An 11,179-nucleotide genomic window follows, 5' to 3' on the forward strand; every position below is an offset into this window, starting at 1 on the left:
TCTACTCCTATAGTAGTCTACTCCCATTCTCCGCACCTCGCATGCGGGAATAATTAACACTTGAGGAGAAATTATACAGTGGGAGACGCTGTGTCTGTCATATATCACAAAACAGGGTCAGAGCGCAGTTATATATTCCATTACATGCTCTCCCACTGCAGCTAATCCTCTAATGTTCTGAATCACATTACATCCTGCAACTGCTAACAGAGCAGAACACACCTCAATACACACACACACACACTGTCGGTATACAACCAAAAATCAGTAAACTAAATATGTTCCTTGGTCGCCCCGGTGCCCCGGTAATGTTTTTTCTCCACAGCATTCAGAGATGAATCACCATTGTCTGAGCCAATCAGAGGCCGAGTAGGGACCGGCCGACATTGCAGTACGGCCAGAGCCGGGCTGAACCTTTACTGTCGGAGAGTCGTCGTTCAGAATGGTTAAAAAGCACCAGAAACACAACCGGTACTGGGACAGGTGCTGGTGGGCCGAGCCCCCCTCCCTCCCTGCAGTCTCAGCGTCAGACAGCCACCAACGTATTTGTGTTGAGATTTAAATAAATAAAAACATGCAGACTCTCCGTTGGACTCAAAACTCTAAAGGCAGGAACACACCGGCCCAACCGTTGGACGTCTGAAGCGTTTGGAGAGTCTCGGACGAGGTCGGGAACACATATGTTTGGTGTGTACAGCTGCGTCGGAAGCTTTCGGAGCCGTGCGGACGTTGTCTGATCAGACTGAGCATACGAAGTCTGAGGAGGTGGGCTGTTGGACGTCTGAGCCATTGGATACTCTGATTGGCGATGTGCTAGCGAATCAGAGTATCCAATGGCGGTGTGTGGGCGGGGCGGAAGTGACGATGGTAAACTCCGTTACTCGTTCCCTACTGAGACGACGTCTTCGTAAAATAATAGGCTCGTTCGACTTGATGTAGCCGCCTGCAGCGCGCTACCTAACGTGATGTATTATGGGTTGAAAGTGATGCATGATGGCTAGAATTTGTGTCCGACTTAGCAGCCGACTGCAAAGACGTCACAGGGTCGCGACCATATCACGTGACCCAAAACATCGCGAGAACAAGTTTTTAAGAGCCGCTTCTTGCGGCGCTTGGCAGCGCGGTGAACGGTGGCTGCAACTGGCTTGTCCACACCTCCGCTACAGCGGAATGGTTCTCATTGGTTAAAAGTTCAATGGTTCAATGAAGTTCAGGTCCGCACTCGGCGGCCACCTTGTGGTGAAATGATACTTTTTATTTTGGTCGCATTGATCTCATGGCTTGATCTAAAGTTCCGTGCATTGTGCTGTGAGTCGGCCTATTATATGTGAGGTCTGGTTAATAGAAACATAGAATGATAATACAAATATACTGGGAAAAAATAATGCCTTCCACATGTTGCCTTGCGTGTGTGTGTGTGTATGTATTTATTTATGTATATATGTATGTGTGTGTGTGTGTGTGTGTGTGTGTGTGTGTGTGTGTGTGTGTAATATATATATATATATATAAAACATATCCTCTTTGGTTTGCTGCTGTGTTCTATCGCTTGAGCACTATAGTCACGTTGACTTTGTTGTCCGACTTGACGGCGTTTGGCTGCCGTCTCTTTTAGAGCCCGCCCCCTCAGACACCAGCAGCTCTCGTCGGCGTAATAAGTCAAGTCAAGCCAAGACCATCCCGAACAAGCCTCATGAGCCCGAGAGCACACAACGCGAGTGTCACCCTAGCCAGAGTCATAGAGTCATCTTTCCAGAAATGCCAAGTATTTAGTCCACAAAGGTCTTCTCGAGTCGAACGAATACTGAACCAAGACTGTGGCTGTGTCCGAAATCATTCCCTACTCCCTACTCCCTATATAGGGTAGTTCTATGGAGGGCACTATATAGTGGACTCAAAGGCAAAATGAAAAAACACTTTCGGACACTACTCGGGGGTCCTGACCATAATTAATATGTGTCAGATTCCGCCAACGGCTCTTAAGTCTCAAGCAGAGAAATTACCAGGATAATTATTTTTTAATACATATTCGTTGCGAAAATTTACAAAACCAAAAGAACGAGTCCTCCAGCAATAAGGGGATTCCGTGGCCGTCTCATTTCTTGAGAAAAAAATAATTTTCAATAATGAGACGATCACTAGGCCTACATCGTCCTCACTGCTATTTTTATTTTCAACGATCCCGATCGGGTCCAGGTGGACTTCAGGACCAGGTTGCAGCACTACCGGCACCCCACATCTCCGCGATCCACCAGACCTGAACAGGCTGCAGTTCGTCCCCGATCCCAAACTCCTCGGCGATCGCTCGCCGCATCTTTATAGTTTTCAGACGGTCATACGGCGCTTTGGTTTGAGTGACGGTTTTTGACGGACGAAGACCCCGCCGCCGCCTCTCGTCGGCCGGCCAGCCACCGCAGCCTGTCGCCGGCCACTGCAATTTATCGCCGGCCGGCCAGCCGCCACGGCCACCGCCGCCTGTCGCCGGCCACTGCAGCTTATCGCCAGCCGGCCGGCCGCCACGGCCACCGCCGCCGGCCACTGCAGCTTATCGCCGGCCGGCCGGCCGCCACAGCCACCGCCAACTGTCGCCGCCAACCGCCGCTTATCACCGGCCGCAATAATACAAATATTAACATTTATTATTGTACGATTATTGATATTTCCTCCGCTTTTTCCTGCTCTCTCTCCTCTCGTCCCTTCGCGATTTGTCTTTCAGCGCAATGCATGATGGTAAAATTTGCTCGGCTAGTGACCATCGGCTGTACACTACTTTTCACGATGCATTGTGGGAAACTTTGAGTGCACTATATAGGGAATAGTAATGCTCACTACACATTCGGACACCCCTACAAAAGTAGGGAGTGATTTCGGACACAGCCTGTGTGTGCATTGTTTTTATCTGCACTCCGTTCCGTCATTTCCTGTTTTCCTGTTTTGGAGTACTGGCACGAGACTAGCGCCACCCGCTGTTAAGGAGGCTTATTGCATCTCGCGCAAGCGCAGAACGTACACGCTGCTGTGCTGTCGGAAGCACGTCGAAGCGGTGTGTACAACGCAACTTTTCTACCGAACGGGTCAGACGAGAGGCAACAGAGTGGGCGGAGAGTGGTCGTAAGGCAGTTGGACGTCTGGGCGGTGTGTAGGGGCCTTAAGACGCGCCGCCCAAAATACTGCCTGTAAATAGGCAATCAAACCGGGCCGAATTGTCGGGCCTCATGCCCTCAGACCTGGGTGAAAAGCGCTTGGAGCTCACTCAAACACCGGGCAGCCCACGGCCCAGCCAACCCATAATTCAAACCGCAAATCTGAACCTCTGCTCCGTCCGTAGACCCGTGAACCCTCGGACGCGTTGCGGGGGATTCCCTCCTGGCACCACCAGTCTCCGTTTGTTCGGTCCCGGTTCTCAGCTCCAGCGGGGGCTATCTCGGTCTCCACAGACGCTCGTTCACGTTCTGCCCTTTGAGCATCCCTCTCGCGCAATTCTTCCTCTGTAAATTCATGCTCGTACAGCTACGGTTGGGTTTGGGTGGAAAAAAAACTCCTCATCAGAGTCTTCAAAAGTTTCAGTATATTCTCCAAAAGTGTCCATTTCTGTGAGATTGAAGAAACTAGCACTGCAGACTACTCTGCGTCTGTAGCAATGACAGCAGGTAAACAAACTATTATAGAACCGGTAACTTATAAGTGCTAGGTGATATCAGTCCGCCGCTGCCATAGCCTATAGGAAGTATGACACGCTGCTGCTGCTGCTGAGACATAAATCCTTAAAAATGCAAGGTTGGTTTTATTTCAAACATTCTATCAACACAGATATGTACATCGACAGTCTGCCGTTACAATGGATTTGCCTCGGGTGCACTGTGGAGTCGGTATGAGTGTTTTTAATGCCATGCTAGCTAGAATGATTGACTTGCGCTAGCCGTAGCACAAGCGAACTCGGCAACTAGAAGAACTGAATGAAATTTCTTGAAAACGTCTCCAGACGTCTTGAACACACCGGCTGAGTTGGAAAATAGGACTTATGTCCAAAATTCCGAACTATCCCTTTAATTGGTTGCACAAAGACCAAGCCAGGATTAGCAGACATGGATTCATCAAGCCAGGTGAAACCAATCCTGGATAGGTGGGTGCTCACGGCTCCCTCAAATAGACCCTGCCGCCAATCACAAATTCACTGATTCACCATGGCAAATAGAGCGGCATACTTTTCCCCGCCGGAGGCAGAAATCTTCATGGAGGCATACGAGGAGGTCAGGCTGCTCTAACTCAGCTTTCGTACTGAAAGGTACGAAAAGTAAAGCACGATATTTTCATATGCTTTTCTACATATTCACAGAGCTGTGGTCACGTTATGCTGGTTATTAGAGACCATCAGACCAACAACCCTTGGGAGGTTTAGCTCAGGATGCAGAGCAGGTTGACTGGCAATTGCAAGTTTGCCAGTTCAATCCCCGGCTCCTCCTAATTAGCATTTACCTAACCTTAACTCTAACCCTAACCAACGAAAGATCATATACATTCACTGAAGGAATAATATGAGAACAAAATGCAGATTTTTTGCTAGGAATGTCATCAAAACATACTATAATACTCTCCTCCTCTAAAACAACGGGTTACAATATATTTACTTTATTCTCCTAAATGTATGACTTTATTCTCGAATAATCTATATTTGTATTTTATATATAGCCTTATAGTCTATAGGAAACTGTAAATTACCTAATGATAGCAACATCATCTAAAATCATAATTATCTAAAATGATTGAAATTAATGATCACAAATGTTTAAATAATGACAGTGTGTCTAGTTATATGTGATAACAATGTGTAGTGGGCAGTGGAATAACTATTGGTTTCCGTTTGTGGTGACTGCTGACTGAGATAAGGGATGAGATTAAATAGATCCTGGAATTTAGCCTGGTCTGGAGCAGGCTCACTCCACAGAATAAATCTCCATGGTAACTTATACCATAACATATCCTTCTGCCCCCATCCCGCTTTTGTGCAACCGGATCACGGATAAGTTGAACCAGGATAACCAAGATATCCCAGCTTAATCCCTTATCCTAGTTTTGTGCAATGGGCTCCTGGGGTGCAGTCGAATAGTCAAAAAATAAGGTCCTAACTCCTATTCCTAACTGCTATTCCTTGACCTCTGGGGAAAACGTCACAGGGTTAAGGAAAGGCGATAGGAAAACGCAAAAGGACTTAGGAAAAGTCTACCACGGTGCTCAGAGAATCCGACCGGACTTTCACTAAGCTACGTCATTATAACGCGGCCGCTGATGATTGACAGCTGATGATCGGCACCGGTGATTGACGTGCGTCTGCGCTGGAGAAACTACAATAATGGACTACAAAAAACGCATCGTCCACTTCTCCACATGTTGGTTTTATAAACAGCTGGTTCACTGACCGGCTTCAGGTCCAGCAGCTCCTCCTTCCTGTTTGACCGGTTGCTTTATTTACGTTTCATTTGTGGTTTTAGTTTCGTTTTTGTCAAACATGATTGAAATAAATAAAAATATAATTAAATTATTATCACTGTCCACACACATTTATCAACACAATTCCAATTACTACATGTCTGCATGAAAGTAATTGTTAAATATGCAAATAGGCATATCGTTTGTTTTCATGAACGGCCGAGGTGTGCGGCACTTTAAATGTTGCTCTCGCAAAGAATTGTGGTTCGGCGTAATCTCCTTTCCTTTCGCATAGGAAGGTCCGTTGCATCCTATGCTAAAGGAGCTCTGAAAGGAAGCATTGGAGCTCCTTTCCTTTGCATTTAGAGAATTCGAACGGCTCTTATCATGGCGGCCACTTGTTTACTTCCGGGTCACTTCTTGGCTGCGTTTCAATAGGCTTGTTCGGGATGGTCTTGGCTTGACTTGACTTGATTTACCACGCCGACGAGAGCTGCAGGTGTCTGAGGGGGCGGGCTCTAAAAGAGACCGTAGCCAACGCCGTCAAGTCGGACAACAAAGTCAACGTGACTATGGTGCTCAAGCGATAGAACACGCCAGCAAACCAAAGAGGATATGTTTTATTTATATATATATATATATATATATATATATATATATATATATATATATACATATATATATATACACACACACACATACATATATACATAAATACATACACACACAAACACACGCAAGGCAACATGTGGAAGGCATTCTTTTTTCCCAGTATATTTGTATTATCATTCTATGTTTCTATTAACCAGACCTCACATATAATAGGCCTACTCACAACACAATGCACGGAACTTTAGATCAAGCCATGAGATCAATGCGACCAAAATAAAAAGTATCATTTCACCACAAGGTGGCCGCTGAGTGCGGACCTGAACACACGTCATTGAACTTTTAACCAATGAGAACCATTCCACTGTAGCGGAGGTGTGGACAAGCCAGTTGCAGCCACAGTGGACCGCGCTGCCAAGCGCTGCAAGAAGCGCCTCTTAGCGCCGCGATGTTTTGGGTCACGTGATATGGTCGCGACCCTGTGACGTCTTTGCAGTCGGCTGCTAAGTCGGACACAATTCTAGCCATCATGCATCGCTTTCAACCCACAATACATCACGTTAGGTAGCGCGCTGCAGGCGGCTACATCAAGTCGAATTCGCCTAATAACAGTTTGAGTCGCCCTCGCTCACTTGCCCTCAGCCCTTGCTATGACGTCACACGGAGGCCACTTGGAGGGCGGAGGGAAAGAGGGCGGAGGGGGAGTGAAAGAGGTAAATGGAACACACCTACCCTCGTTCACTAACAGCCCAGACAATCATGGATCAACCACACGTTGTTGGAGTAGCGCTATACTGCCTATTCCAAATTACACAAAATATGCGGAGACTCATTTCATGGAGACGAAGACGTATTCTGCGCTTGATGGCAATACGTCGGCTTATAGACTCACACTTGTAAACGGTGGGCTCTGCCATAATTTAAGAAAATGAATTAAATTTAATTCATTTTCTACTTTCTTCTTTCTTCTTCTTCCTTGGTGGTGAATAGACAGCAGACAATGGTGTTTGAGGTTCATTATCGCCACCGCATGGACATATTTTTCGTGCACCACTGCAATGCATTGTGGGTGATATACAGCTCTGAAGTGGCCATGTTGTTCACTCGATCACTCAGCCCTCAAGGGTCGATCTCACGGAGTTCACTTCAGCTGTTCAGGGAAATGGAACAGCCCTTAAGATGGCGGCGGGGATTCCCCCGAGGGCAAGTGCTTACGGCAAGTGAGCGAGGGCGACTCAAACTGTTATTGAAACGCAGCCCTTCAGTTAGGAACCTTCCTAAGCAAAAAAGACTATTCGACTGCACCCCTGGTCTGGATTTGTGTGTGGACTTTTGAGACTCTCCTGATTGGCTGGATGCACAAATGCATTTTTTTCAACAAGGAACTCTGTAGCCAATCAGATGCCTCCCTCGTTTTCAGCCAATCACATGACTGCATTCCCACGAGGGTGACCAGAGCACAGCTTTTTCTCTGCACCATTGAAAATGCCATTTTTTATTCAACATTTATTCTTAACATAAACTAATGCATTCCTTTATGTTAATATTTCCTTTTGGGCTTACTGGCGTTTCATTTATCACTTTATATTTGTCCACCAGGTGGCGCTACTTATCCAATTCTAAGCATGCCCCAAAATGTAACTGTAACTGTGTGTGTGTGTGTGTGTGTGTGTGTGTGTGTGTGTGTGTGTGTGTGTGTGTGTGTGTGTGAATGTGTGTGTGTGTGTTATTTAAGTTTTTTTGTTTGTTTTCGATAAAAACTGTGGCCTTTAAAGGGTTAAAATCCGCCAAACTGATTCATATTTGGTATGTTTATTTCAGACTGAAGTAGTTTTAAAGGACTGACTCGTTTAAAGTGGAAAAATTATTAATTTATCATATTTTTACAGCACTATTTGGGAAGGTGACATTTTCTGAACACGACTGTAAGTTTTTTTTAAATATGACACTGTAGAAAAAATAATGCATCAAAATCAATGTTGCTGCCAATCATTGATCCATCTCCAGGGCCTAATAATAATAGTAATCAATTACTACTTGAAATTTATTTATGGAAATTATTATTTTTAATTTCGATAAAAAAACTTTGGTTATGTAAACATACTGGCCTTTAAATGGTTAAAATCCTGAAAATATAATGAATATTTGATGTATATTTCAAGCCGAAGTAGTTTTATAAGACCGACTCGTTTAAAGTGGAAAAAAAATATGAATATATCATATTTTCACATATTTTTCAAATGGAAAAACAACAGTGAACTGAAACCATTTGAACTAGAAAGCAGCATTCAAGAAAAGATACAGGGTAGAATATCATGTCGCTCTATAGAAGTGGCTGACAACGAGCACATAGCCACCACAGTATTTATAAATGCACCCAGCACTCTTCTCATTCCATCCACATAGAGTGTCCCTGTGAAATAAACAGCTTGTTCACAGTGATGACGTACGTTAGCGTGGTCATGCAGTCAGGCAACAGAAGTACGGCAACAGCTGGTCAACATATGGAACAACATTAACCACCAAAGATGGTGGATGCAGTCTAAACAAGCAGACTTTCCAAGTTGTGGGTGCATTCATATTTAGGGTCATATCTACATGTATTTACTGTGAAACGTTCCACCATACGAGCATTAAGTCACTATGATCTCACTATGTTGTCTAATATTTCCAGAGCTTTGACTTTGGTCAAAGAGATATCAGCTGTAGCTGCACGCACATGCTCTTGCAGCCAGCGGGCTGTGTAAACACAGGAGGAGGAAGCTCTGATATCAACACACACTGAAGGAGAAATTATTCGACTTTACCATATCATATATTTACATAGACTATGGTTGTTTGCTGCGATATTATTCTGAAATCTGAATGTAAGGTGGTTGTGTAGCGACGGCAGCTTTTACCAAAACATGTAGGTGTCCTCGTAAAAGCCTCCGATCCATTCTGAATACATCTGTGTTTATGATCTGCACCAACCATTTACTGAAGTATACCAGCGGAAAGTGACCAGATAACACGGTCTCTGTTTAAACTGAAACACCTGTTGCTCTGATTCCTGTCTGAATTGTATCGAACTACAGTCCGTTTGAAAATATCGATTCAGACGTATGAACCTGTCTCCCTGCCACTCTTCTCCCTCCACCAACCTGTCTCCCTGCCACTCTTCTCCCTCCACCAACCTGTCTCCCTGCCTCTCTTCTCCCTCCACCAACCTGTCTCCCTGCCACTCTTCTCCCTCCACCAACCTGTCTCCCTGCCTCTCTTCTCCCTCCACCAACCTGTCTCCCTGCCACTCTTCTCCCTCCACCAACCTGTCTCCCTGCCACTCTCCTCCCTCCACCAACCTGTCTCCCTGCTACTCTTCTCCCTCCACCAACCTGTCTCCCTGCCTCTCTTCTCCCTCCACCAACCTGTCTCCCTGCCACTCTCCTCCCTCCACCAACCTGTCTCCCTGTCTCTCTTCTCCCTCCACCAACCTGTCTCCCTGTACTCTCCTCCCTCCACCAACCTGTCTCCCTGCCACTCTCCTCCCTCCACCAACCTGTCTCCCTGTACTCTCCTCCCTCCACCAACCTGTCTCCCTGCCACTCTTCTCCCTCCACCAACCTGTCTCCCTGTCTCTCTTCTCCCTCCACCAACCTGTCTCCCTGTACTCTTCTCCCTCCACCAACCTGTCTCCCTGTCTCTCTTCTCCCTCCACCAACCTGTCTCCCTGCCACTCTCCTCCCTCCACCAACCTGTCTCCCTGTACTCTCCTCCCTCCACCAACCTGTCTCCCTGTCTCTCTTCTCCCTCCACCAACCTGTCTCCCTGCCACTCTCCTCCCTCCACCAACCTGTCTCCCTGTCTCTCTTCTCCCTCCACCAACCTGTCTCCCTGCCACTCTTCTCCCTCCACCAACCTGTCTCCCTGTACTCTCCTCCCTCCACCAACCTGTCTCCCTGTACTCTCCTCCCTCCACCAACCTGTCTCCCTGCCACTCTTCTCCCTCCACCAACCTGTCTCCCTACCACTCTTCTCCCTCCACCAACCTGTCTCCCTACCACTCTTCTCCCTCCACCAACCTGTCTCCCTGTACTCTCCTCCCTCCACCAACCTGTCTCCCTGCCACTCTTCTCCCTCCACCAACCTGTCTCCCTGTACTCTCCTCCCTCCACCAACCTGTCTCCCTGTACTCTCCTCCCTCCACCAACCTGTCTCCCTACCACTCTTCTCCCTCCACCAACCTGTCTCCCTACCACTCTTCTCCCTCCACCAACCTGTCTCCCTGCCACTCTTCTCCCTCCACCAACCTGTCTTTCTCTATATCTCCATGTGTTCACTATCTCTCATCTAAAACCAGACACCTGCTGAGGCTTTCAGCTGAAGATCATCCGTGTTTGAAAGTCAGCAGACTGAAATCATCCTGTGTTGAATGTGAGGTTTACAGTTTAGACAGCGGTGTGTTGACATTTGAACAGAGTGCTGTTAATCCACAGTGTTGTGCAGGTTGTGGTTAAAGCAGGACAGAAGTGTGGAGAGTTTTAAAAGTTTGATCCACATGAACTGCTGCTGTGCAGACTATGTTAGAGTTTTGCACCTATGACATAGTTCTTCCCGCTGTCGTTTAGCAATCGAAAAACCTGTAAAGACAGTATGTTGCAGGTATTACAAAGTAAAATGACTCCATGACATCCCCACCGAGAGCTCTGATTACATCAGATATTTGACTGATGGGTCGAACACAAGCCAACTTTCTTTCTGCTGACATCTCCCACCTGTTGTCACCTCTCTCCATGTCAGAGTCATCTGCTGCTGCTCTCTTCATGTCACCTTCAGCTGACTCTTTCTTACCGTCCAAAAGTTCTGCTCACACAACTATCACCACTCCTTTGTTAGCTTCCTCAACATCTTACATGAGATAAGAAATAATAACAAAACCAACAAATATAACACTAAGGAAAATACAGAAAACACTAGGCAGTGTGCAAAGATTATTATTATTATTTATAATAATAATAATAATAAATAAATTTTAACTATTTATAGTACAAATATTTTATTATTAAATTGTGTCAAATATATGAAACAAAACTCTAATATATTATTATATTTTTACAGACATTTCCATTTAAAAATAACATTGAAAAGTCAAAAAGGTTTTATT

This window comes from Eutrigla gurnardus (assembly GCF_963514095.1).
Source record: "Eutrigla gurnardus genome assembly, chromosome: 11".
NCBI lineage: Eukaryota > Metazoa > Chordata > Actinopteri > Perciformes > Triglidae > Eutrigla > Eutrigla gurnardus.